Source organism: Taudactylus pleione, unplaced genomic scaffold, assembly GCF_031769625.1.
Source record: "Taudactylus pleione unplaced genomic scaffold, aTauple2 ptg000009l, whole genome shotgun sequence".
Lineage (NCBI taxonomy): Eukaryota > Metazoa > Chordata > Amphibia > Anura > Myobatrachidae > Taudactylus > Taudactylus pleione.
The window spans coordinates 2,882,443-2,910,380 of NW_028284412.1; the positions used below are offsets into that span (position 1 = coordinate 2,882,443).

Consider the following 27,938-nt stretch of genomic DNA (forward strand, 5'->3'; position numbering starts at 1 on the left):
CACAGGAAGCTTGGGACGCAGGTAACTTCGATGTCTCACTTTACTTGGTATGGAAGAATCTTTGGTTTTTAGGGATTCCAAAGCAGAGGTTTTAGTTAAGTCAGGGTATAGCACTAAAAAACTCGGGAATGAATCGAAAAATTTTGATGAGTAGAGCTTGTAGCTGCTCCAGCAGTTGATGGAAGGTAGTTAGAGGTTCAGGTGTGATTTGAATGTCATTTTGTTGACTAGTCAGAATTTGCAAAAGCTGTAGCACTTGATGCTGTACCGTCTCCTGTGAATCCAAGCGAGCGACCAGGTTACAGAAAGCATTAGGTCCAGTATTGTGTGCTTGATCCGTCACCATCGGTAGGCCTGAGCATGCTGTCATGATTGGTGTTTGAGAGTTACCTGACTCAGGTGTTGAACTGGATTCAGCGGAGACTGGCTTGACTGGAACCATGGTAGATATAAATAGCTCTGTTTGCATATGAATTGTATGGCAGTGAGAACTGCCTTTGATGATAAATGACAGGAACAGGAAACTTGTAACATTGGAGTGGAACCAGTAGAAACTTGGAGGAACCGGACTGGTACCGGCAGGAAGGCTTGCTGAGCTGGACAGGGTACCAGAAGGTAGGCTTGCAGAATTGGACTGAGAACCAGTAGACTTGCTGAATTGGACTGTGAACCAGTAGGATTTCCAGATGTGCCAGGTATAGTTATTAGCAGGATTGCTGATTGAACTGGTCTGGGAACCAGCAGGATTTCCGGATGCACCAGGTATAGCTATTAGCAGGACTGCTGAATTAACTGGTCTGGGAACCAGCAGGATTTCTAGATACGCCAGGTATAGCGGTTAGCAGGATTACTAGATGAACTGGTCTGGGAACCAGCAGGATTTCTGGATATGCCAGGTATTGCTATTAGCAGGATTGCTGAATGAACTGGTATGGGAACCAGCAGGATTTCCGGATGTGCCAGGTATTGCTGCCAACAGGAGCCTGGGATACACTTGTACACAGGGAGACAGAAATAGCACAATCTGTACACCACGGGAGGCAACGAGATGCTCAGGCCCTGAATGCTATCAGAGGAGGATGTTTATATCCTGGGTCTAGCAGGAATTTGTGGATACAGTCAGGTGGTCTGGCAGTAGTACTCTGAGTGGTGGAGTGCACAACATGCAGAGGGAGCAAACATATCTTCAGTACTGAGAGTCCGAACTACACCTATGATTCCAATCAAGACTAGCAATGTTCACAGACAGGAGAGGACCCAGGTGAATAATCACTGTGGAAAGGACAGCACAGTCCAAATGCATACACAGAAGTATTGCAGCTAGCATGATCAGGACAGATCTCCCAGGCGAATTACATATACAGATCCATGGGACAGTTGGCAGGGGTAAGTCACAAGGCTAAAGGTGAAAAACTAGCCATTGTCATGACACACTGAGCTTCCCAAGTTTGGTGTTGTGGATGATAGTGGCTGTTTGATAATTGATAACTAATTATTTACCATTTATTAACTTGCTCGCAAGGTTATACTCAGAAAATATACCTTTAAATCATTAGGATAATTCTATTCAAGAAAATTTACACACAAAATGTATATTCATTAACAATCTTCAATAATATTCCTATATATTATAAAACTGTATTATCACATTGCAATATTTAATAATCCAATATTTCAATTAAGATAGAGAAAGAGAGAGGATAAAGGCCCTCATTCAGAGCCGGACGCTCTGATCAGAGCGCTCGCTCTGAATGAGGGCCGTCCTCCATAAAAATGGAGCGTCCTCCTGGATGCTCGTATAGCTGTGGGTCACCACCCACAGCACATACGAGCGTGCAGGATGATGGTCGCAATGGTCTTGACCATCGCGACCATCGCCAGTGCGACCAGAAGCCTGTGGTCGGGTTTTTCGACCACAAGCCCTGGAGTGATTTTGGCTCTATCAGAGCCAAAATCACTCCCACTGACATCACTAGTGATGTCAGTGGGGCCGGCTTCAGACGGTAGGCGTTCCCTTGGGAACGCCTCCGTCTGGCAGGCACGCCCACCAAAGGGGGCGTGCTGTCAATCAACATCGACAGCACGCCCCCTTTGATCAGACACAACGAGTGAAGGAAAGTCCTTCGCTCGTCGCGTCAGGCACATGCGCACGACGGAGCTCCCTCCGTCGTGCGCATGCGCAGTGCACACCATCGACCCACTTGCGAGTGGACAGCCGCTTGCAAGTGGGTCTGAATGAGGCCCAAAGTTTGTTTAGGGCTCTATGTAGAGGGATAAAGGAAAAGTAGTGTGTTATGGAAATTTGTGGGGGATGGAAGATCACATGGTGTCACAAATGACTCAGGAGGATCTCCTACTAAGGAGCTGAAAGCTGAGGTCAGGTTGTAGACGGAATTGGAGGCAAGGGGCCTGGATGTATGACCTCCTCATCCACAAGTATCGGATGTTGGCGAGACCCGACCGAAGGGCGTGGAGTCTAACCTGCTGGGAGGTGTTCACCAGTGACCACTCCAAACGGGATATGGGTTTAAGCTGCACGCAGAAAGCAGGCCGCAGCCCTTCAATCAGGTATATACACGTGGGGAATGGTGATTGAAACACCGATGAGGCCCAAGAAGTATGTACTTCAGAAAGAAGCACTAGCGAGGTCACTGTACGAGGATGTAGTACAGAGTATACAAACAAGGTATCAGACGACCACTGGCACAGGAGGATGACACAGCAGTTGCACTCAGAGAATGTACAGAGTACGAGAGCAAGGTGTTCAGGTTTACCACTGGCACAGGTGGATGACGCTATGGTTGTACTCGTAGGATGTACTGAGTACGTGGGCAAGGTGTTTCATATGCACCGCTGGCACAGAAGGATGACGCTGTGATTGTACTTGAAGGATGTACTGAGTACGCGGGCAAAATGTTCCAGACGCACCGCTGGCACAGGAGGATGAAGCTGTGGTTGTACTTGTAGGATATACTGAGTACGCGGGCAAGGTGTTACAGATGCACCGCTGGCACAGGAGGATGTCACTGTGATGGTACTCGCAGGATGTACTGAGTACGCGGGCAAGGTGTTTCAGACGCACCACTGGCACAGGAGGCACTTAGAATAGACTTGGAAGTAGAACAATAAGGGAACCTGGAACGAAGTGACAGCAAGCAAACACTAGTAGCAACGATGTTGTTTAGGCAACTTCCTGTTGTCCAGAACCTGTTAAATACCCAAAGGTAGCAGTCTATTGGAAGACAGCGTCAGCTGACACAGATCATGCTACCATTGGATGGGGGTCAGTCTAATGATGAATACTGTAATGGCTGCGCCCATGATGGCAACCTCGGTAACCAAATCACGAAGGCAGCAACTGAAAGACAAGTGCACCTAAGGCATAATCCTCAGCAAGTCACTCACCGCTGCACCAGACGTCTGACCATGCGGGAAGTCAGGGGAAGTTGCAACTGATTATGTAGTTTATTATACCAGTTAACCACTGTATCAGTGTCCAAAATGGGTTGATGGGTCAATTCCAAGGCAATGATTTTTTCTTTCATAGCATTAATTTCCTTATTACTCTGTTCAATAATAAGAAGAATTAAGTCCATGGAACACTTATTAAGTATTCCGACCCATTTTTTACAGAAATTGGGGTCATTACACCCTATAGTAGGGCAATTCCTTACTCTTAGGCCCCGAGGAATTTTTTTATCCCTGTAATAGTCACTAAGCGAAATGCAGTGAAAATGATGATCAAGTTCCTTTTTTTTTCATTCTTAACAGATCATGATATACATCCTCATAACTGAAAGCTTCAGTCTGTTCTGCCATACTTTGTCTGTGTAGGATATTATCTGCTTCAGGTACTGAGAAGCAAAATGTATCACCAATTTCATACATAGTGTCAGTAAACCCACTAACAATAGGTATTTGATTAGGAATAGCCATTGTAAAAAATAAAGAATGCAGGAAAAACACAGGGCCTGATTCAGACCCGGTCGCAAGCGCTGAGCGCTCGCAACCGGGTTGATGTTTGCCCACTGGGCATGCGTACAACGGAGCCGGCTCCATCGTGTACATGCGCGAGACCCGGCTAGCGACGGGTGCTCCGTCACTCCGGGTCTCGCACCAAAGGGGACGAGCTGTCGATGGTGATTGACAGCTCGCCCCATTTGGGAGGCGGGCAGGGGGGGTGGCTGGCCAAACTGAGGCGTTCCCGAAGGAACACCTGCCGTTTGGGGGTGGCCCCACTGACATCACCAGTGATGTCAGTGGGAGAGCTTCCGGCTCTATTAGAGCCAGAAGCTCTCTGGGGCTTGCGGCCTCGAGGCCCTTCCAGAAGGGTCTCGTCGCAAGCCCGATGGTCGCGATGGTCTTGACCATTGCGACCATCAACCTGGCCGCTCGCAATAGCTGTAGGTTGTCACCCACAGCTATGCGAGCGGCCAGGAGGCCGCACAAAAAAAAAAAAACGTCCTGATTCAGAGGTAAAGTCCTGATATGTAATATGATGTTCACATATGTCCAAAGCAGCAATGGTTCAGAAAAATATTCCACAGTGTTTAAAAAAATATCATAGAAAAAAAATAAATAAATAAATAGTCTTGTGCAAAATATCCAGAAAAAATAGCTGCATATAGTAGTTAGTAGCATCCAATAGAAAAAAGTGCATGAAGTGCAAATCACCAGTGCATAACAAGATAACTTGAGGGCAAATGGCATAGATAGCAAGGGTTAATACAATTAAATTCCGGTGAGCCTTGACAGGTAAAGGGCATGAAGGATGTCCTCTGCATAGCCCACAATATGAAATGCTAAAGGTTCGGCTCTCCCAGGTAAACAGTACTGTGACCGGTGCTTGCAGAGTAAAGGAGAATGTATACTTAGCATGGATGAGCGGCACTCAAAGTACTTCAAAAGTTCACATTTAATGAGACATCACTAACAGCAACGTTTCAGTGCCAACAACTGGCACCGTCCTCAGGCTTCAGTGACATAAAGAGCATCTCACCTTAAACACCCGTGCTCCATGGCTTACAAAACTTTATCTAAATTGGCGGCTATCTTGCGACTAATTTTGATATAGTAGTGGATCTGATTATGTATTTTTGTCATTCAGTACTTTTATGTCTTATAATTGGTTGTCCATCTGATGTTTTATATGATTGATATGCGTTCCTTATTTAGCATGTTTATTCAGGATATTTTATGTATTGTTTTAGGTCGGTGTTCATTATTTAGCATGTATCTTAGCATGTGCTTGTTTTTAGTATCGCTTTGAATTAGCGTCCATATGGCCTGATTCAGAGCCGAACGCTCTGACCAGAGCGCTCGCTCTGAATCAGTGCCCTTCTCCATGAAAATGGAGCGGCCTCCTGGCCGCTCGCATAGCTGTGGGTGACCACCCACAGCATATGCGAGCATCCATGATGATGGTCGCGATGGTCTTGACCATCGCGATCATCGGGCTTGCGACGGAGACCCTGCGGTAGGGTCTCGCTGCTGCAAGCCCTGGAGTGCTTTCGGCTCTGATAGAGCCAAAATCACTCCCACTGACATCACTAGAGATGTTAGTGGGGCCGGCTTCACACGGTAGGCGTTCCCATGGGAACGCCTCCGTCTGGCAGGCATGCCCCCGGCATGCCCACCAAAGGGGACGTGCTGTCAATCAACATCGACAGCATGCCCCCTTTGGTGCGAGACCCGGAGCGATGGAGAGCCCGTCACTCGCCGGGTCTCTCGCATGCGCACGTCGGAGCTCCCTCCGTCGTGCGCATGCGCAGTGGGGGAATGTCGACCCGCTTGCGAGCGTCCTGCGCTCGCGAGCGGGTCTGAATGACCCCCATAGTATCTATTTATGCAGTGTTTGTAGCTTACTGTTGTTATGTAACTATGGTGATGGGCACATGATTTTGTGAGTGATGATGTCACTCTGTTGCGCTGGTTTCTGGGCAGTGATCAGTCTATATGTGATATAACATATATAGCTAAAATGGAGTATAGGGAAATATACTGTAACAGTTGCCATAAATCATTTAAACAATACAAATCCAGCAGCTAATACCATGATGGGTTATGGTTGTATTTACTTATTGTTTGTGGGACAGGACACCATACATAGAACAGCAGGTGTCAAAGAGCACAGGAAGCAGAGAGCATGGTGAGAGTACTGAGGATCAGACCCATAGTTTACACATGCACAAAGGGGACTGACACTGATCTTGTGCAGTGTAAGTAACAGGGATTAGGTCACCAACATCATATCAGTTTGAATCAAGCAATGGTGGCAACTATTGCCCTCATGGAATTGAATAGAACAAACATTACTAGGTAGAACAGGTGGAGCAACTGGAGAAGGATTTATCTGTCAAGAGATGATCTCACCATTTAAAAGATCACAACCAACAGCTGTGAGTATTCTGTGGGATGGATCTTGGTGGGAACTGTTGCCCCAACATGGAAGTGGCATGGGCAGTAAGAGATGGAGAGGGCCTATAGGCCGAGTAGCCCTCTTGTGTCAGTTACTGGATAAAGATCTTCCCTGCTACTACCCAGCTTCCCACCATTGCTCATTCAGCCATGCTGTGTGTAAGAGCCAGTTCACTCACCTCATCCCCAGAGACTCATAGTCAAGATTATAGCTAGAAAATTGTGTAATAAAGTCAGTATTTCAAAAAACACTACTTCTGTGTTATTCTTGTGTTGTTCCTCAATATATGTCACAAATTATCAATCATCTATACTGACAGATGTCCTAAACAAATAGAAGGTGCAGCCTTAGCATGCTAGGGACTCATAGTGGGGAATAGCTGGGTGGGGTAGTAAAGAGAGAAAAAAAATCTTGAATATACAAATAAAACTTTTTTCCCAAAAATAGAATTATTAAATAAAAATTCTGATTTGCTATTTTTTTTAACACTTCAATGTACCCTCATGTGCTGGCCATGGCCCCCTCTGGAAAACTTCATTACTGTCGGGCATGCTGTAGCATGCACTGGCTCCTGGCACCATGGTTCCACGGGTACATCTCATTTCTGATGGCTATCCCTAAGCAGTGGAAGGAAGGAGAATGAAGAACACAGTGGAGAGCACAGGATGCAGGGCAAAGACCATTGGGGAGAATACAAAGGGTAAAAGACAGCAGAAGACAGTGGACAGTAGAGTGTGGGCACCAAAAGGCACCAGAAGGCACATGAGAGAAAAAAGGGGAAGGACAGCAAGCATCAGGAGGCATAGGAGAGAGCACATGGGATTGAGGAAGACAAGGACATTAAAGTGGAAGACCAATAAATGGGTAAATTTAAAGGAGAGAGAATCTGGAGCATTAAGGTATAAGGAGCACATTAAAGACAGGCTAACAGAAATCGATATGAGAAAACAAATGGGGAACAGTTGAAAGGCCAACAGAGGGGAGAGCACATGTAGGGGATTTCTTTGTGAAACACATGGATGGGAGGAGATGGGTGAGAGATTGCTGTGAAGTGTGTTGCTTTGTAAAATGGTTGCTGTAAAGTGTTCTCATAGATGATACTGTACAATCTCTGAACTAATTGCAATAATGACAAGGGATGAACTAGATATTGTAGCAATTACAGAGTCATGGTGTAATGAAAATCATGAGTGGGACATAGCTATACCAGGCTATACTCTATTTATAAAGGACAGAATGGGGAGGATTGGAGGAAGAGTAGCTATGTACAGTATGTGAAAAACAGCATAAATGCTACAATAACTTAAAATGTTGAAGCAACAACTGAGGCCCTTTGGGTGACTATAGAAATGGGGGACAAGAACATAATTCGCACTGGGGTGATCTATAGACCACCTGGACAGGGACGGGAACTGGATAAGTACCTATTGCAGGACATTACTAGAATGGCTTTAAAAGGAGAGGTCATAATCATGGGAGACTTTAATTTACCTGATGTAAACTGGGAGGTGTCTGCTGCAAGTTCCTCTAGAAGTGGTGACTTTCTAAATTCCCTTCAGGGAGCATCTCTCAAACAATTGGTGAGGGAGCCTACTCGCAAAAATGTTATTCTAGACTTGATACTCACAAATTGTGACAGAATATTGGATGTAAATGTGGGTGAGAACCTAGGATCCAGTGATCACCAAGCAGTATGGTTTAGTATAAAGACAGCATCCAATTCATGCCATACACAAACTAAAGTGTTAGATTTTAGGAAGGCTGACTTTGCAGAGTTGGAGAGACGTGTTACTGAGTCAGTGGTAGACTGGAGGAACTTGGAAGTAGTGTAGGAGAGGTGGGAAAAATAAAAAATGCTATACTAAAGGCTACAGATCTATGTAATAAAAGTGTTAGGAAAAGCACCAGAAAAAGGAAGCCAGTTTGGTTTACAAAACAGGTATCAACTAGTGTGAAATTAAAAAAGATGGCTTTTAGGAAATATAAGCAGACCCAAAATAATAATGACAAAGAGGTGTATCTTGTCAGAAGGAAGGAGGCTAAGAAGGTGATTAGGCATGCAAAGGCAGAAGCTGAGGAGAAAAGGACCTAGTCAGTGGATAAAGGTAGCAAGACTTTTTTTAAGTATATAAGTGAAAGGAGGAAGTCAAATGGAGGAATAATAAGACTTAAGACAGAGAGTAAGTACATGATCGAGGGAGAAAAAGAAATAGTGGATCATCTAAATAATTATTTTTGTTCAGTATTCACTACAGAAAAAGAGGGGAAGGGGCCACAGTTAAGTTGCAGAGGCTTTCATAAAAATGAAGTACATGAAATTTCAGTTATAGAGGAGAGGGTCCTAACAGAACTCTCTAAACTGATAGTGGATAAATCAATGGGGCCAGATGTGATACATCCAAGGATACTAAAAGAGCTTAAAGGGGTCCTGGTAACACCATTAACAGAATTATTCAATCAGTCACTAGTATCAGAAGTGATTCCAGAGGACTGGAAAAGAGCAAATGTAATACCACTGTACAAAAGTGGAAGCAAAGAAGAAGCAAGTAACTACAGACCAGTGAGCCTTACATCAGTAGTGGGAAAAATAATGGAAACACTATTAAAAGAAAGAGTGGTGGAATATCTCAAATCCAACAATTTACAGGATCCCAAACATCATGGATTTACTCAGGGGAGATCGTGCCAAACAAATCTTATTGACTTTTTTGATCCTTGACAAAGGCCGTTTACAGGCTGAAATGCGTTGGAGACACTCACTGACTACCATTGGCAACTACAAGCAACGTGAAAGCAGTTTATCCCATACAGCTCGGATCACGTGATCACGGCAATAAAGAGCTCTCTCGAGACCCTGCGTGTGTTCGGGTGTTACAGACAGACGGAGGCAGAAGATTGAGGATTGCGGCACAAGACATTGGCATCCAGCAGGTGGGAGGACGACGCACCCAGCGGGAGATCAGGTAAGTTGTGCCCCACAGTGTGGAGGAAGCACCCGTGTCAGGTTCACATACCCCAGCCGGTGGACGCTTCCCCCCAGACCAGCGCGGACTCACAAGGAGGATAAAAGCGGCTTGCAACTTCTCACAGAAGCACAATGCTGCTCTAGATCACCATTGTGAGTAGAAGGTCCGGGACAACTGACTGATCGCGCGGACACTTGTCCCCCCTCCCAGCCTGAAGACTTCCCGGGCAACTGTTATAGATACAGAGACCACTCATTTGTGCACTGGACTTCTACTCGTTCCACAATTGATAAGAGACTTATTTAGAGAGGTCACGGGACACCGTGGACCCCACACAGACCGGATATAAGGACATTGACTCTATATGCATAATTTACTTGGCACATATGTGTCATCACTTCATGCATTAATTCATATTGCTGCTAGCGCTGTTGCCGTATTTCATTATGTCATGAACATCAAGTTGATATATGTTTCATGAACTGTGATCTTTGCTATACCATTTAATTTTATGCACTTCATCAGTAAAAGTTATTGCTTTTATGATTGTGTCATACACATATGTTCATTCATAGAGTGTATAAGAGAGCTAATATATAAAACACTGTTCAGGTATAGATCAGCATCAATATCTATATACATTTCCAGATACACCAATTGACATAGGTGTAGCACTTGGCATATTGTCCTTTTTTGACTGGGTGACAAAAGTAATAGATGCAGCTTATCTAGACTTTAGTAAGGCTTTTGACACTGTTCCACATTGCAGACTGATAAACATCCTGGAAAGCATGGGATTGGATTATATGACTGTTGAATGGATAAGATCTTGCTTGCAGGATAGGAAACAGAGAGTTGTAGTAAATGTAGAGTATTCACGGGAGGGAAAGGTTACCAGTGGAGTACCCCTGGGATCTGTACTTGGGCCAGTGCTTTTTAATATCAAAATGTTGACATGTGAAATGTTGGCATTCCGCACTGACCGAGGGATAGGGTTGGGCTGCGGCAACGGAGTGCTAGGGTTAGGCTATGGGAGAGGAGGTTAAGGTTAGGTACTTGGAGGAGGATTAGCGAAACTTAGAGATGGAAGCACCACAGGATCAGCCAAAAGTTACCGCTGGAACTGCCAGACCAGCCGAACCAGGTAAGCCACCGCTGAACCACCAGTAACGTTTTGCCAACATTATAATAATGTTGACATATCATCAGTGTTGCTGTGGTCAGTGTCAACATGCCAAGCATGCCAACACTACACCCATGCCAATATTCTCATGTCAACATTTTGACTGTCAACATGACGAATGCTGACAAAATATACAGAACCTTCGAAAATATGCTACAATCTGTTGCAATAGTTCTTATTGACATAGATAGTGGGTGAGCCAATTTGACCAATTTGACCTATACCACTCACCAGGCTCTCACAGAGTTTCCATATGTCTTACAGTATATGTATTTTGTAAATAGGCACATAAGATAAAGAAATATTGGGTGACCTTTATGCAATGATTTGTTTGAAAATGAAAACAAGAAGATTGTCTACCAATAATGTAGCGTGTGGCAGGAGTACTAACATAAAATGTCACTTTGCAATAAAATGGTTCTGTTGAAGCATTCTTTTTTCGATTCGCTGTAGTGTGAGTATGCAGCAATAAAACCTTCCTTTTCTTTACTGTTCAATATCAACAGTCTGGCCTTAATAAAAATGGTATAGTGGAGATTTCTCCAGGCAGCCCATAAATCACAGATGCAGGTCTGGAGTGCTGTGTACACTCTCCTCTGGGAACAGAAGATGCTATTTAAACTATTTTTTTCTGCACAGCTCAACATTCCATCGATGAGATTAGGGAGAATGACAAGGAGAGGAGATGCACACTCCATCCTAAATTGCTGACTGTGAAGAAATCACTAAACTTCTAGTTATTGGTGTGCATATATGTGTCACTACCACATACTGAGGAGAGTGCATAATCAATACACTTAAGGAGTAAATATACTATATCAATACACCAAATCAATAGAGCGTCAGGGCCAGATATAGACAAAAAGAGGTCAAAAAGCAGAGAAAGTGGATGATTGCAACTATTGCTAGAATTTCATATTGAAAACCATCCAAAATACAGTATATATACCATATGAAAACAGATATTGAAAATGTAGCCTAGTTTCCTGGGGGAAACTACAAAGTATAGAAGTATATACAGTAACACACAGAATAAAACCATGCAATGATAATAGCAATAATGAGCAAATAGCAATAATGAGCAAATAGCAATAATGAGCCCACTAGTATTGTACTTTTCCCATATGTGCATCTGCACAACATATTTCAGCTGCATGCTGAAAAAGTATACATTAACAAAACTAAATAAATGTTAAAACTAATGTGCTATAAGTAAAATTGTATTAATACCATATTTTATTATTATTATTATTATTATTATTATTATTATTATACTTAATATTCGGGTTTTGTTGTTTTTGTTATGTTTTTTCAGTAAAAATCGAAACTGAATAGAATTTGAAAATAGAAAAGCTAACGTTTCTATGCTAGTGTGTTAGAAATATTGCATAAATTGTTTTGCAGTAGACATAGACAACCTCCCAATCTGGAACTGCTGTCCCAAATTTTGATACCCTCAGAGACCAGACGATATGGTCAGGAATAGTAACAGGCAGCGGCTCTTACATTTAGATTTCAGGAGGGCTGTCGCTGCATGGGATTTTTCATTATGATGTCACTCAGGCTAACACTGGGTTTCAGTCACAACAGCATGCCCATCGATTTTCGTGCATGTCTGGTCGCAATAAAACAGCTTCTAGAGACTGCATAGTCTGTAAAACCAGTGGTTAGCAGTGTGGGCTTCCTGCTAAAAACTCTTGCTGCTAATGCACAGCGGACTGGCACACACAGGGGAGGAGTTTCCTATCCCTGGGACAGCCAGCCTGGTGTGGCATTAGCACTAAGGCTTAAGAGTCCTCCTGGGACTGCAATTAGCAGAGAGAGCACTTCCAATGGGAAACCACTCCCCTGCTATAACATATGCTCAGTCTGACTTCTAGGGGCTGCCACTGATGCAAAGAGCAGCTCTTATTGCAAAAACTGTCCTTTGCGATACCAAACGCATATGTTAGTACATATGCGATTAGTAAGGTTGCGGTGAGTGGTGGAATGGTCACCGCAACCTTACTACATCAACATGATCTGCAATTTCACGAAACCTACTGAATTTGTGCAACTCAAGCTTAAAAAGCAATGAAATTACAATCATTAAGGCTGACGCCTTAATGGACGTATTCCTTGTGCAATAGTGATATGGTATGCCATAGCACCCTGTAGTTAACTGCAGATTCATCACTCTCACAGAGTGAGATTGCTGTCACTCACAAAATGGTGGAGCTGCTAATTCACAGAATTGTGTGCTCATTGGAATACACACATGCAGTCTATGCAACTGAGGTCTAAGCAGTTATGTGGCACACACATCCCACCCAGTGCCCACAATCTTCCCATTCATTCACCACAACAATCCCAATGGGTTCCAACAGCCTTCTCACTCCATACATCCATCTCATTCAGCTTCCTAATTTCTAAAACTAATATATTCTTTGTATGCATGTACACTATCTTCACCTCCATGCTGCTATAACTTCCCCAATCCCTACAGCTGTGTGGTCTCCTAACTATGCTAGTTCTTTATTCCCTTATCCACACCAATCTGTCTTTCCCCGTCCGCGCCACCCTGTCTTTCTGCATCTGTGCTGCTCTGTTTCCTTCCATCTGCACCACCACCTTCCCCCCAGCCACACCACTCTGTCTTCCTCTTTTCAGTGACACTATTTCTTGCTCCATCTGCACCACTTTGCCTCCCCCAACCGTGGCACTCTGTCTTCCCCACCATCCGCACCAATCTCCAATCTGTCTTCCCCAATCTCCACTAATATGTGTTCTCCCATTTTACTAGTCTGTATTCCCTCATCCATACCAATCTGTCTTTGTCATCTGCACAGCTCTGTCTTCCCATGTTTGAGCCACTCTGTACCTCCCATCCACATCGCTCTGTCCCCACAAACTATGCTACTCTGTTTCCTCCCGATCCACACCACTGTTTTCCACCCATCTGCATCACTTTGGCTCCTTCCCATCAATGCTGCTTAATCCCCTCCCCTCTCCATGCCAATCTGTCCCCATCCACACCGCTCTGTCTCTCTCCCCATCCACTCCACTCTTATACCATCTGTGCAGCTCTATCATCTGCTCAGACCTCAGTTGCATAGACTGCATGTGTGTATTCCAATAAGCACACAATTCTGACAATTAGCAGCTCCACCATTTTGCGAGTGACAGCAATCTCATTCTGTGAGAGTGCTGAATCTGCAGTTAACCACAGGGTGTGATGGCATACCATATCAGTATTGTGCAAGGAACATGTCCATTAAGGCGTCAGCCTTAATGATCAGAATTTCATTGCTTTTTTTAGTTTGAGTGGCACAAATTCAGTAGGTTTTGTGAAATTTCAGATCATGTCGATGTATTAAGGTTGCGGTGACCATTCCGCCAGAATCTTTAATGGGACATGTGAAACCGTAATGTTTTTTTCCTATGGAATTTATTTTCTATTTTATTATTTATTAACCATCAGGGTTTTGAGGAGCAAACTGGGCCACCTTGCAGGTCATAAGGACCACAAATATGTACACTAGCACTGGTGGAGGAGCAGACAGCACACAGGGGGTGTTTTGGGGGTACAGAGGGAGAGATGGCTGTGGAAGCAGGCTGCAGGTGTGTGAGGCAGTGGCAGCATTGGGGGTGCAGAGCAGTAGCAGCAACTGGGCCGTGCACAGGAGCATCAGCAGGTGAAAGAGGGACTCACTGGTGCTGGGCATGCACCTGAGAAATTCAAATCAATAAGACACAGATGCATGTACGTACAGTATCAGTGAGATCCATCTATGCATCTGTTAAAAAATGAATGTGTAATATAAAAAAAAATGACGTGCCCCCACAGCACAACCAGCACCGGGATTTGGTGCCCAAGTGCTGGTTGTGCTAAATACAGGGGAAAGATGACATTGGAGTCCCCTTTATTAAGCACAACCAGCACTAGGCTAATCAGAGCCAGTCCTGGTTGCCAAAATACAAGGGACAAATGACGTAGGGGTCGCTCGTATTCAGCGCAAACAGCACTGGGCTCTTGAGCCGGTCCTGGTTCTAGAAATAAAGGGGAAAAAATGTGTATGATTCCCCTGTATAAACCAGAACCAGCTCCAGACTTTTTCTAGTGGGGGGCTAATGCCACAGCCAGGGGAGTCCTATCACCCTGTCCCCCAGCCGAAGCATCAACCCTGATAGCTAGTCAGCTCAGGCTGGGGATCTCTAGGAGCTGGAGACCCCCCAATAAAGGTGTCCCCCTTCCAGAACCAGGACCAGCTCAGAGCCCAGTGCTGAATACGGGGGACCCCTATGTTGTTTGTCCCCATATTTTAGCAACCAGGACTGGTTCTGAATAGCCCAGTGCTGGTTGTGCTTAATACAGCAGACCCATACATCATTTGTCCCCTGTATTTAGCACCACCAGGACTGGGTCTGCAAAGCCCAGTGCTGGTTGTTAATTTTTTTGGGGGGCACACCATTTTTTCTCATTTTAACACTTTCCTTTTTTTAACACACAGCAGCACAGACATAATTCACTGAGCCTGTCCGTGCATCTGTGTTTATATATAACACACACAGATGCAGGCATCATGGATCTCCCAGATCCATGCATGCTGCATCTGCCTGCCACCACTGCCCGCCCTCCCCGCCGACTTCACGCCGCCACTAATCTTTGTGCCGCTACCCACCACCCCGGTCCAGACTACTTTCCCCCAGGTCCCACAGCCATTACCGTCCGTACTGGCCAGCCATCATGGTGCACCCAAATGAAGTCACAGTGTGTACACCTGCTAAAGGCACCTACTGAGGCTGCGCAACAAATTGAAGCTTGCTAACTCTATAATGGGTAATAGTTTAAAAACTGTAACTTTCTCAATTACCTGAACCCCAAAAGGCCCTACCCTGGACCAATAGCTACCTAATAAAACAAACCCCAAGTCTAAATTTGCCCTCTACCCTGATTTATGCCTTCCCAAAAATCCCCCATAGAGAACAGTAGAAAAGTCCAAATGACAGCCTCATTTATCAATGAGTTTATCATTCAAAACTAGTGATAAATTTAACTTTTTATGATAAATGGTGCTCCAGCCAATCAGCTTCCAATTGTCATTTTTCTAACAGAAGACAGTTGGGAGCTGATTGGCTGGAGCACCATTTATCATAAAAAGTGAAATTTATCACTAGTTTTGAGTGATAAACTCATTGATAATTGAGGCCCTGAGAGTGTCTGAAAAAAACTGACAGTTGGAAATTTAGATTGTTCCCAAATCCTCATGTTTTATTTTTTTGCCCTGAAATTTGTCCATGCCAAATTTCAGCTCAGTACTTCCTATAGCTTTTGAGGTATAGCCCCTTAAACACCATGTCCCCCCTCCGGAATTCTCTATGGAGATTTCCATTTTTTTCCAATTCAGCCTTAATATAAGGGCACGACTTATTTCAGAAGTGCCTGCATGTTTCTTCCTCCTGTACTGTAGGTGGCTTTGCCCAAACCATAGGTCTTTCGGATGAAGAACAGGTAATGAAATACTTTCCAGTTCTGCATGTTGATCTAGAGTAGGACCTCAGGGCCTGATTCAGAGCCGGACGCAAGTGGCCGATCGGTCGTCCGCCGTACGAGCAGAAATATTTAAATCCAAGCGCTCGCTCGTATGTTCGCTCATAGCTAACCTTCCGCCCCATATTCTCCCAACCCCTCCTCTAGCTAGCGAACGTACAAAATAGCGAGCGTCCGTCTCCTCTTTGGTTGCAGTGAGCGCTCGCACAAGTCAATTCCGGAAGTGGCCCTGTCTGTTTCGATTGCCTGCTATTTCATTCTGCAAACATACTTGAATCGATTACTGGCAATCACTATATTAATTACCTTAATTGTTTGTTTCACATGTTTGCAATCCTGGTTTTTTTTTCAATGCAGATTTTCCATTTTTTTTTTAAAATTTAAATTAGCTTACACATGTCACTGCATCAAGCCTATCATAACTCCCATTATATTTGTGAGGGTGTAGGTCACATGATTCATACACTAACCGATAGAATTGTTCCTGTTAATTTACAAAGTACATTAGCCAATCAAACTTTTTCTAGGACCTTTATTAAAACTGGTTTGTGTAAAAAAAATCATTGCCATCATGAGAGCCAACGCTTTCTGTAGGGGCGAGCTAATGGTGCTAGTGGAGGTCATGAACGAGCGCATTACTGACCATCTGCTCCCCATCACCAATCAACAAAAGCGTAGGGCCTACGCGGAGGTGCGCCGCCGCCTGCGTTCCCTCGGCTATCGCCGTAATCTCGGCCAGTTGGAACGCAGGTGGTCGTATCTGAGGCGCCGATCACCACGCCTGCTGGCCCTTTTGCAGCGCCGGATTGGCCAAAGTAAGTGTTTCTGTGTCTGTTTTTTTTTTTACATACCTGCGTGTGCTTGTTTACAGTATATCCCTGTTTTATTATTTTGGTCATACCTGCATGTGCTTGTTTACAGTATATCCCTGTTTTTATTTTTTTGGTCATACCTGCGTGTGCTTGTTTACAGTATATCCCTGTTTTTATTATTTTATCCCAAAATTGAAAAAAAAAAATTTAATTAAAAATGTTTTTCTCCATCATTTAGGGGCAGAGCGGATAGTCAGACGGCGCCGACGTGTGGCTCGTCCCCTATCCCCCACTCCCACCCAAACATCCCCTGCCCACTCTTCCCCAAATTCCCCCTCCATCCCAGACCTTGCCATCCTTCAGTCCCCTCCCTCTCCTCACCTGACCATCCCTCCAACTTCCCCCTCCCCTCAAAACCCACCTCACTTTTCCACACCCTCCACTCCCTCAGCCATAACCCCTCCTCCTTCACTTACCCACTGGCCCACCTCAGATGAGGTGGATTTCGTGGCTCCAGGCCCAGTCCACAGTGTGGCTGGTATGTTTACATTGTAAACTATGGGTTATTTTTTTTTTTTTTTTTATTGTGTAAATTAATTTGTTTGATGTTGTCCTTTTGCCTGTGCAGTTCAAAATAGTAAAGTAGTTCAAATGTTTTTTATATATATCTTTGTGAAACAATGTCAAGGATGTTTTCCCCTTACACATATGACTCATGTCCAAACACTCCCACTTGTGTCTTTCTTGTTTACGGTACCAACAAATGTTGTAGTTTTGCTTAGGTTTAAGACATATGTTTTTTTAGTTTATTTCTACTTTTTGGCCCCTTATTTTTTGAAAATCTTTTCGTTTGGCATTCTTTTTTTTTTGGACATGTTTTTGTAACTGTTGTTTGTTTTTGTTATAGCCTGAATTTTTTGTGGGTTTGAACATTCTAAATGAAGGTGTCATTTTATTAACCCGCACATTTTTTTTCACCACAGAGGCCCAGAGGCGTAACGAGGCCATTGCAGGAGGATTGGTGGAACTCCGGGGCCATGTAATTGGCATGCTGGTGGCCTTGGACCACCTTTTGGCGATCCTGCGCCAATAATTTTATTTTGATTTATTTAAGTCTCATTCCTTGTCTGTAAATCTTAGATTGTTGAACCTTACATAGTCTACTATTTGTCCCTGTGTTTTTAAGTAATGTCAATTTGTTTGTGGAAAGGTCAAGTAAGTATGTAAGCTTGCACATTAAATACATAACAATACCAATAGGTTTTTAGACTTAACGTCAAAAATAGATTAAATATTTTTGGTGGTAATGTAAAAATTAAAGCAACCTGCTTAGACCTAGAATTGTAAACATACTGATTCACCATAATACCTTTGTTGTTTGTTTTTAGCCACAAAGCAGGGTACAAAAGTTTAGAAATTAAGAAATTACAGTATTAGGCATTAAGCATGTTTGCATTTTTTGGAGCAAGTTTCACTTGTTTGTAATTTACGTAGGAAATGGTTGTTTAATGAAAATAATACATTTATTGCACACAAATAATAAACACCAAGTGAATTGTCTAAACAAAATCACACAGTTAAAACACACACAAAAGACCAAAAAATTCCAAACCCCCCCCAAAAAAAAATTTCAAGAACTGTTTGAAGAAGTAGCATGCCAACATGAATCCACAAATGAGGAGAAGAAATCATTGTTCCCGAAGTTATATCCAATGTGTCCACATAAAGTCATTTGTGTTGATCAGGTAGTATGCATGGATTTTTATGGTCATTTTAGGGAATAAAACAAAAACAAAATTTAAAAAAAGTTAAAAGTGTACATTAAAATAATACATGTCTACATTGTGTCAATTAAAGAATTTTGTAGAAATAATTATCTAAAAAATCTGGCAACAATTTGAACGCGTATGGCACCCCCACATACTGACCTCTGACCAACCTTGGGGGGGCCGTCCTCAGGCAAGGCATCCTCTGGCTGCATTGGGACACCACTCCTTATGGTGATGTTGTGAAATATCCCACACAGGACCACAATTTTGGAAACCATAGCCGGCAAATACATGAGGTCGCCACCAGAGCGGTGAAGGCATCTGAATCAGCCTTTTAAAAGGCCGATTCAGCGCTCCACCACCTGCCTGGTGGCTGTAAGTGTGGAATTATACTGACTTTGTGGCCCTGGTGTGGGAACCAAATAAGGAGTGAGCAGCCAGGGCGTGCAAGGGTAACCACTGTCTCCTGTGAAAATATAAAAAACAACATCAGGACCATTGTGTACCAAGCTTTGCATTGGTTTCAACAGAAGGTGTCAATTTACCCAGAAGCCATGCATCACCAGTTTGTAGGTTGTTTAATTTGTGCCAAATCCCTGATTGCTGGATGATGAAGGAATCATGTGCACTGCCTGGGAATTTGGCATTCAGGGACAGGATCTGGAGGGAGGCATCACATACCACCATTACATTCATCGAATGAAAGTGTTTTTTGGTTCCTAAATATTGCCTCCAGCATTGCTGGAGGCTGAAGTGGTATGTGAGTGCCATCCACAACCCCTATGATGTGTGGGAAGCCAGCAATTTGGTAAAATGTATCCTTCACCACATTAAGGGAACCCATATTCAATGGCATTTTAATATGATGGAGGTGTTTAAATAGTGCATCCATCACTGCCCTCAGGATCCTTGAAAAGGAGGATTGGGAGATTCCTGCGACTATTCCCACGGTGGTTTGAAAGGATCCTGAAGCACAAAAATGTAACACCGACATTAATTGCATAAGTGGTGGTATTGCTGTAGGACTGTCAATTTGCCATTCAAGATCACTCTCTATTAATGAGAGAGTGTCTATGATGATTTTTGGAGGCAGACGGTAGCGCCTTAACACCTCATCATCTGGCATTCCAAAAAGGGTGACACATGTTCTATATATCTGGGGCCTTGCACGCCTACGAGGCCTACGCCTGGGACGAAGTTGAGGTTGGTCGGGTTCTGGAACCATGGCCAAGAGAATACGACCAACATCAACCTGAAATGTTAAGAAAGGTAGTTATTGTTTTAGACAAATGTTTTAAGAAAAATATACTTATCTTTTCAAAGAAAACCAAAGAATCTTACAGGCCTGGGTAGTGTCATGTGAAAATCCACCTACATTTCAAAAGGAGAAAATATTTTTAATATTAATTTTATAAACTAGGAATTAAACCAAATATAGTTTTCTAAAATTTAGAGAAGGGAGCACACATTATTTCGCAAAATAGTACGCTACATTTAGACTTAAGACATGATTTTACACAGAACAAGCACACATTAGTTTGCAAAATAGTACGCTACATGTAGACTTAAGACATGATTTTACACAGAACAAGCACACATTATTTCGCAAAATAGTACGCTACATTTAGACTTAAGACATGACTTTACACAGAACAAGCACACATTATTTTGCAAAATAGTATGCTACATTTAGACTTAAGACATGATTTTTCACAGAATAAGCACACATTACTTAGCGAAACATATGCTAACACCAACACATCTAATTTTTTAATTAATAAAACCCAAAACACTTACCAAAAACAGACAAATATCAAAAAGTTATAAAAGGTCCCTTGGGTTCCAGCCAAAATAACTGTAAAAAAAAAAAAAAAAAAAACAATATAAAAATTTTGCAACAATTTATTAATAAATGTTTATGGGAATTATTGAAATACTTAAAAATATAAATAAAAATATGCAAAAATGCTAACTTAAACAAAGAAAGTAATAAAAAAACGCTCCTTCAAAAAAAAAAAAAACTCCTTCACGTTCCACCAACCAAACAACAAACCACTCTACACCGAAATACCTCCAACAATCAAAAAATGCCACCTCGAATGGAGTCACACCAAGCCATAAATAGTTTACATTTTCCCGCTCAAATTAAGGATGGACAATAGGAGCGCACAATGAATGATGCGGCCGAATAATGCTGACGCATGTATAAAATCGTCACTGAAAGCCCAAATCCGTCTGCTGCATTGAGAAAAAACACGAGTACAGAGCAGCAAAGTACTAGCAAAGAGGCGCCATGTAAGTATTTAGTTTTTTATAGGAAAATGCTTATGTTTAACATTACATCTTGAAACATTTTACATTAAAAAATTTTAAACCATTTAAAAAAAAGGTGTGGAGGATGCCATGGAAGAGGCTGCTGGGCCTAGTAGGCAAACTAGGGCCAAAAAAAAAAGGCAGCCACAATTCACAAGGAAGGAGATGGAGGTTTTGGTGCAAATGTGCAACGACAACCTGGCACAGGCACCAAGGAATATGGGTGCAACCCAGAGATGGAAACTGTGGGACGACATAGCCAGTGCTGTTAATGGGGTGGGTGAGTTTGAACGTTCAACCCGGGAGGTCAAACGCCGGTACGTAAAAACTACATTTGACTAAAAAGTGTTTACAGGTCTAAATACTGCAGTAATAATGCCAACTTTTTAACCAACAGATGGAGCGACTTCAAATATCGGCTTAAACAAAAACTGGCTAGGCATGCAGAGGGGACAGGTGGGGGTCCCACCCCTGTGTCACTTGAGGTCACGGATTTGGAGGAGCTGGCACAGGGGTGTGTGCAGGATGAGGAGGTGTTTGGCGTGTCGAACATGGATACCGACATGCCAGACTTTGCGGCTCCTCATGTTGCCCCAGGTAAATGTTGTAATGTTAACAACTCAGAAATGTGTTTGGGAAAATATCTAGATTATAGATATAGATGAGTCTGCTCCAGAAGTGAGCTTTGGCCGCAGAATTTCTTCTGGCTCTGCTGGGGAGGAAGCAGTAGATCCGGCTGGGGACCCTGTGGCAGACAGTCCAGGGCATTCCCACTCGCAGGCAGTTGCCCTCCTCACTGATCTCAATGTTAAAACGGATCAGCACACCGAGATTCTGCTGAGGATGGACGCCAATCTGCTACGGGTGGCGGACGCCCTGGATTAAACTGCTGCGGCCAACGTGGGAATTGCAAATGCCCTGGAGCAGCTCGTTCGCCAGCACATGTTGGAGCCGGCCTCCCTTCCAGCCGGAACATCAGGACCCTCCACCTCTGGCACAACAACAGCCATCCCTCCAAATGTGCCTAGCCCTATGCCTAGTCCAGAGGCCACAACATCTGCCTCGCCGAAGGAGATCCCGGACCCGATCAGGCTCCCTCCAACCCCCGTCCAAACGGCGATGACAGCACTGGCTAATTTCCCCACAATCCATCTCTGTGTTTGCCCCATATTCCTTCATGCCAAAAACCTCCCTCTCCTTTCTTGTGAATTGTTTTTATTTGTTTTTATTTTTTTAGTTCAAATGCCACTTATTTTGTTTGTGTGTGGCCAAAATCATTTGTAAATTTTTTAACCTTAATATAAATATGTTTATGAAAAAAAAAAAATGGACACAATCATTTAATAAAATTATGTTCAAAATCTGCAAAATTCTATTGTTGATTTATTCAAAAACTGGTTAAAAGGTAATCCCTCAAACAAACTTACAAACAATACAACGGAAATAGAAACATTTAATTTTTTTTTTAAAAACAAGGATTAAAAACAATTTATGAGTTTTAATTAACACTTAGCAAAAAACAAAAGGGCGATTGGTTTCTTGGCAAAAAAAAAAATATGAAAAAAAACAAACATGCGTACAATATTATTTCCCTAAAAAAGAAACAAAATTATTTTAAAAGCCCAGAAAAAAAACCATTTGTTAGCTAATTGATTGTATGACCCAGAAATTAGCAGCTGAGTAGTTCATCTGCGTTCGGTTTTTAGCTACTAAAAAAGGTCTATTTGCTAAACCCCTTCAAACAGTTTAGCAATTAAAAGATGATTGTTTTTGTGGCCTCAATTGATAAATCGCTAAACCATCGATGAGCCCAGGGAAGTACGAAGAGACCATCGTCATTGTGGTAGACTATACCAGACTACAAGCTGAGCGAGCAGTCTTAATGGAAATTGGATCAGACAGTGACGTATCACTTGTTCCATTCACATTTGGCGCTCGCATAAGATAATTTATGTACGCCCAAAAAACGCCTCGACAGGCCTGCGTTTTCCCATCTCCACCCCCGTCACCACCCCAAAACGGACAGTTCTGTCAATCACATTTCACATGTCACTTCCTGTTCGCTGTGTATACGATCGACTGAAAAATCACCGCAATCAGACGTACGCACATGCGCACTGTTACACCGACGCATGCGTGGTTGGACAACATCGGCTGACTATGAACGAACGGCCACTTGCGAGCGTCTCTGAATCAGGCCCTCAGTGGGAATGACTTGTGCAACTATTATTAACTCAAAGTTATTCTTCTCTTTCTTGACCAAAATTATGAAAGGAAACATAATTTAGCAGTTATGTATACTTTGGGTAATGTTGAAATTGAAAGCAGTTTAAAATAATTTTTTTAGGTGGAGACTATGCTTTAACCACTTAACTGACAGATTTTTTTTTCCAAAAAACGCTCCGAAATTGTCGTTTTTTTTTTTTATAGTTAAATTAGATCAAGAACATCTTTTTGAAACTTTTCCAACACAATTTTCTGAAATAATTATTTTTTTTTTTAAACACTGTATACCATAAAAACAGCAATTTTTATGGTATACTGTAGTGATGGCCATTGACAGCTGTACCAGCGATGGCCGATGGGTTCATCCATTGATTGAAACCATCGATTGGTTGAGACCGCAGCCACTGATGTTCCCTTAACATCGGTTGGGGGGCTGCCATCGTTGGTGCAGCAATGTTGGCCGTCGGCGATGGCAAAATCACTTGTCCTAGACTGTCGATGGTTTACAATGTATACTGTATACAAGTATACCATCACTAATCGGAGGCACCTTATTGAGTGTTGATCGATATAGGATCACCATAAAATATATATTTATATATATATTTTCACACACACATAATAAATATATATATATATTATATATATATTTATTTATTATGTGTGTGTATACTATATATATATATATATACAATATATATGTATGTGTTACATATCTATAATTTATATGTATATATATATATATATATATATATATATAGTGTGTATTTATATATTATATATATCTATTTCCACTACCCAATCACTGTGACCAGCAGTGATCGGGACAGAGGCGGTGCTTGATTAGGAGGGAGGGAAGGTGTATGTTGACACACACGGAGGACTGGCAGCTGGGAGAAGGAGGAGGAGGGGGGAGATGGCCGGGCCCAAGGCAACAGGCCTCAGCCAGGGAGCGGGCACTTAGAACCAGAAGCCGCTACACCGCAGCACCGGGAGAAGGAGAGGAGAGGTGGACGGGAACAAGGCAGCAGCCCTCGGCCAGGGAGGAGAAGCAGGAGGAGGCAACACAGAAACAGCAGCCGCCTCAGTGGCCCGGGGAAGCAGCAGTACAGTAGAGGAGAAGGTACTTGGCATCAGGCAGCCAGGCCGGCTGCCCAGGAGGATCAGCAGAAGCCGCGGCAAACAGGAGCCGTGGCTACTGCTTACAACCACATGGAGGAGAGTCATGCAGGCTGCCCGATCACTGCTGGCCACAGTGATAGGGATACAATGGAGCCTGCAGCCGCCCGGGAGGGGGGTGCCGCTGGTTTTCCGATCACTGTGGCCAGCAGCAGGGCCGGATTAAGGATTGTGGGGGCCCCGGGGCAACTAAATTGTGGGGGCCCCATAAACAAAAAATGGCCACTGCCAGTGTAAAATGCAGGATTTAGAGCGGGGAGAGATATATATTAAAAATAGATAAAGATAGAGATATAGATACAGTATATATACAGTATAGATAGAGAGTGGGGAGAGAGAAGGAAGAGAAAGAGAGAGAGGGAGGAACAGGAAGAGAAGGAGAGGGGGAGGGAGTGAGACAGAGAGGGATTGGGAGGGAGACAAAGAGGGAAATAGAGGAAGAGACAGAGAGAGGGAGGAGGGGACAGAGGAGGAGAGAGATGGAGGAAGGGAGCTCACACACTAACCTCTTGCAGCTGAAGCAAGGCAACCCATGAACCTTCTGATGGGGCAGGCACTTCACTGCATTAAGCCCTGCCCCCTACTTGTTTACCCGCGAATCGCGGCATTGTCAACAAGGGGGCGGGGCTTCCATACAGCCACTGTCAGGTGAATCTCAGAGGCAGTGACACTGTCACTGCTGTGATGCTGCCGGGACCGGAAGCTGGCCAGGGTGAGTGGCCAGGTTCCACTCATTATTCTCATCAGTGTGGGGGCCCCTGGACGACCGCCCCACTTGCCCCTCCTATAATCTGGCCCTGGCCAGCAGTGATTGGGATACACTGGAGGGGCAGCCACAGGTGCAGAGGGACCAGCTTCCCGCAGCCGCCTAGTGGGCATTTCTGACTGATCGTATCAGATACGACCATGTCAGGGAAAGCCCAGCCTGGTGTGGTCGTATCTGATACGACTGTGCCAGGCAAGTGGTTAACTTGTCACAATAATTAACAAATCTCACAAAACTTGTATTTCAAATTTATCAACAGAAGAATTAGTCCATAATTACAGCCACATCTCACTTAAGGGCAGATGTATTAAGCTCTAGAAAGTAATAAACTAGAATGACAGTTAGGCACTGATTGGTTGGTAGTTTAGCACTCATAAACTACCAACCAATCAGTGCCTAACTGTCATTTTTCAATCACAGCCTGTAGCATGAGTTAGGAGCTGATTGATTGGTAGTTTATCACTCTCCAATTTATCATTTTCCAGAGCTTAGTACATCTCCCCATTCAGTGCCAGATTAAGTTCCTCATGGGCCTGGAGCTGAAATTGCTGAAGGGCCTACTGTGTGCTAATGCAGGTGGTGCGACCAGTGCCACGGTAGTGTGACCAGTGTTGTGGGAGTGTGGCCTGTGCCATGGGGTGTTAATAGTGCCTGCACCTTCAAAAACCTCAATCTCTTTCCCCACTTCACTTACATCAATAGTGTAATGTGAGAGTCTACAAAGAAATACAAGGAAACACTTCTAGTCGCGCCATGCATACTATTTCGCACAGCTTCTGCTGATTAAAATGATATGTGTAATGCCTATATTCTGTGTGCAACTATGGCTGTATCTGCATGCACAATGCTAAATTACAGTGTCACAGCCGTCGACATTGTAATGTAGCATTTCGCATGCAGATAAACCCGCATTTGCACACAGAATATATTCATGCTGCATATCATTTTAATCAGCAGAAGCTGCTTGCGAATAAGATGCAAGTACTTTAAATACAACAACAATAACTACCTTAAATGTAATAAGTAGTTAGAACATATTCCTCTTACTGCCCACAATCACCCACCACCCTACTTCCACTCACCCCCACCCCAACTCCACACCAATTCTCTCACTAGTGGGGGTTTACAAGATGTAATTTGGGGGCATGCAATTTTCATGAGACGCATCCTGCCATACATGCTGGTGTTAATTACGCCGTATTCATGTAGATAATGATAAAGGACAGAACTCCAGGTAAGTGCTCTTCTTTGAGAGAGAGAGCCTTCCAGGTTTATGACCTAGACGTCCTTCTGGTGTTATTCTGCACATGCACCGAATGACGTGCGCTCCGTAGGGGGTGCTGGGAGGGATTTGGTCCCTCTCACATCACTTTGCGAGTTATAGCATTACCCAACAGGTCCAAGCTCCGGAATGTATTGCATTCCGAAGCATGGTGCATTCGAGAAATGCGGACAAAACCCCGGAAATGGCATTTTTGGAGGTTTGACCACATTTCTGATGTTGGTGCATCCCGCCTTAGGTCTGAAATGAGGCTCCTCCACAACACCAGCTGGTGACTGTCATCCACATAGAATGTCTGTACAGGTGACCAAGCAGAGACAGAATGAATGGGAAAGAAAAGTAGGAGATGGGACAGGGGCATTTCTAGAGAGGAGGGGGCCCATGTGCAGTCTCCGACATGGGCCCCCTCCTCCCTGTCGGAGTTATAGACTCTGGGCATTAGAGTGAGCCCAGAGTCTATAGAGGATGCGCTGGTCGCCGGGAAAATGGGCGTGGCAGCCATTTTCCCTGTACTGCGCATGTGCAAATGACAGGAAAATGGCAGCTGCGGCCATTTTCCAGCTGTTTTTACAGAGCTGGACCCCTGCACCAATGTGGGACTCCGGAGAAGTAAGTAATACTATGGATGCAGGGTGTGCTGTGCGGGGCCCCCATGGACCCAGGGGCCCGTGTTCCCTGCACTCATTATAGATACAGCCCTGAGAAGGGAGGAACACATAGTAAAGAACAGATATGAGGAAGATGGAGGGAACAGGGGGATATGGGAGGAAGAAAGGGAAGAAGAGGGGAGACAGGAGGAAAACACAGGAGAAAACATGGAAAGACGGGAGGACCATTGGGGGCAGAGCAGGGAGAGAAAAGGGGATAAAAAGGTCCAAATTACATACATACACAAAAAAATTATAATAATAATATATATATATATATATATATATATATATATATATATATATTAAAGGCTGAATAAAAAAAAACTCCATAGAGAATTCTGGAGGGGTGGCATGCTGTTTAAGGGGTTACACCTCAAAAGCTATTGGAGGTACCAAGCTGAAATTTGGCATGGGGAGGTAGAACTGTCGCTCGGTGCTGCATGCCAAATTTCAGGGCAAAACAATAAAAAAGGATTTGGGAGTAATCTAAAGCTCCAACTGACAGGTTTTTCTGACACTCTCAGGACCACTTTTCTGCTGTTCTCTATGGGGGATTTGTGGGAAGGCATAACTAAAGGTAGGTGGCGAATTTAGACTTGAAGTTGTTTAATTAGGTAGCTATTGTTCCAGGGTAGGGCCTTTTGGGGTTCAGGTAATTGAGAAAGTTACAGTTTTTAAACTATTACCTAACAATTGCACCTTTATAGAGATAGGAAGATTCAATTCCTTGCGCATCATCAGTAGGAGCCTCCAACAGGTGTACTCACTGTGGCTTCACTTGGATGCACCAAGATGGCTGTCCTCTGCAGGTGGTAGCGGCAGCCAAGACCCAGGGGAAGGAAGC

The 27,938-nt window shown here is 43.7% G+C and overlaps 1 pseudogene; it reads left to right on the plus strand.

The window, feature by feature from the left end:
• The first annotated feature begins 7,863 nt into the window (after positions 1-7,863).
• LOC148542716 (uncharacterized) overlaps positions 7,864-27,938 on the plus strand; it is an 81,906-nt pseudogene continuing 61,831 nt past the window's right edge.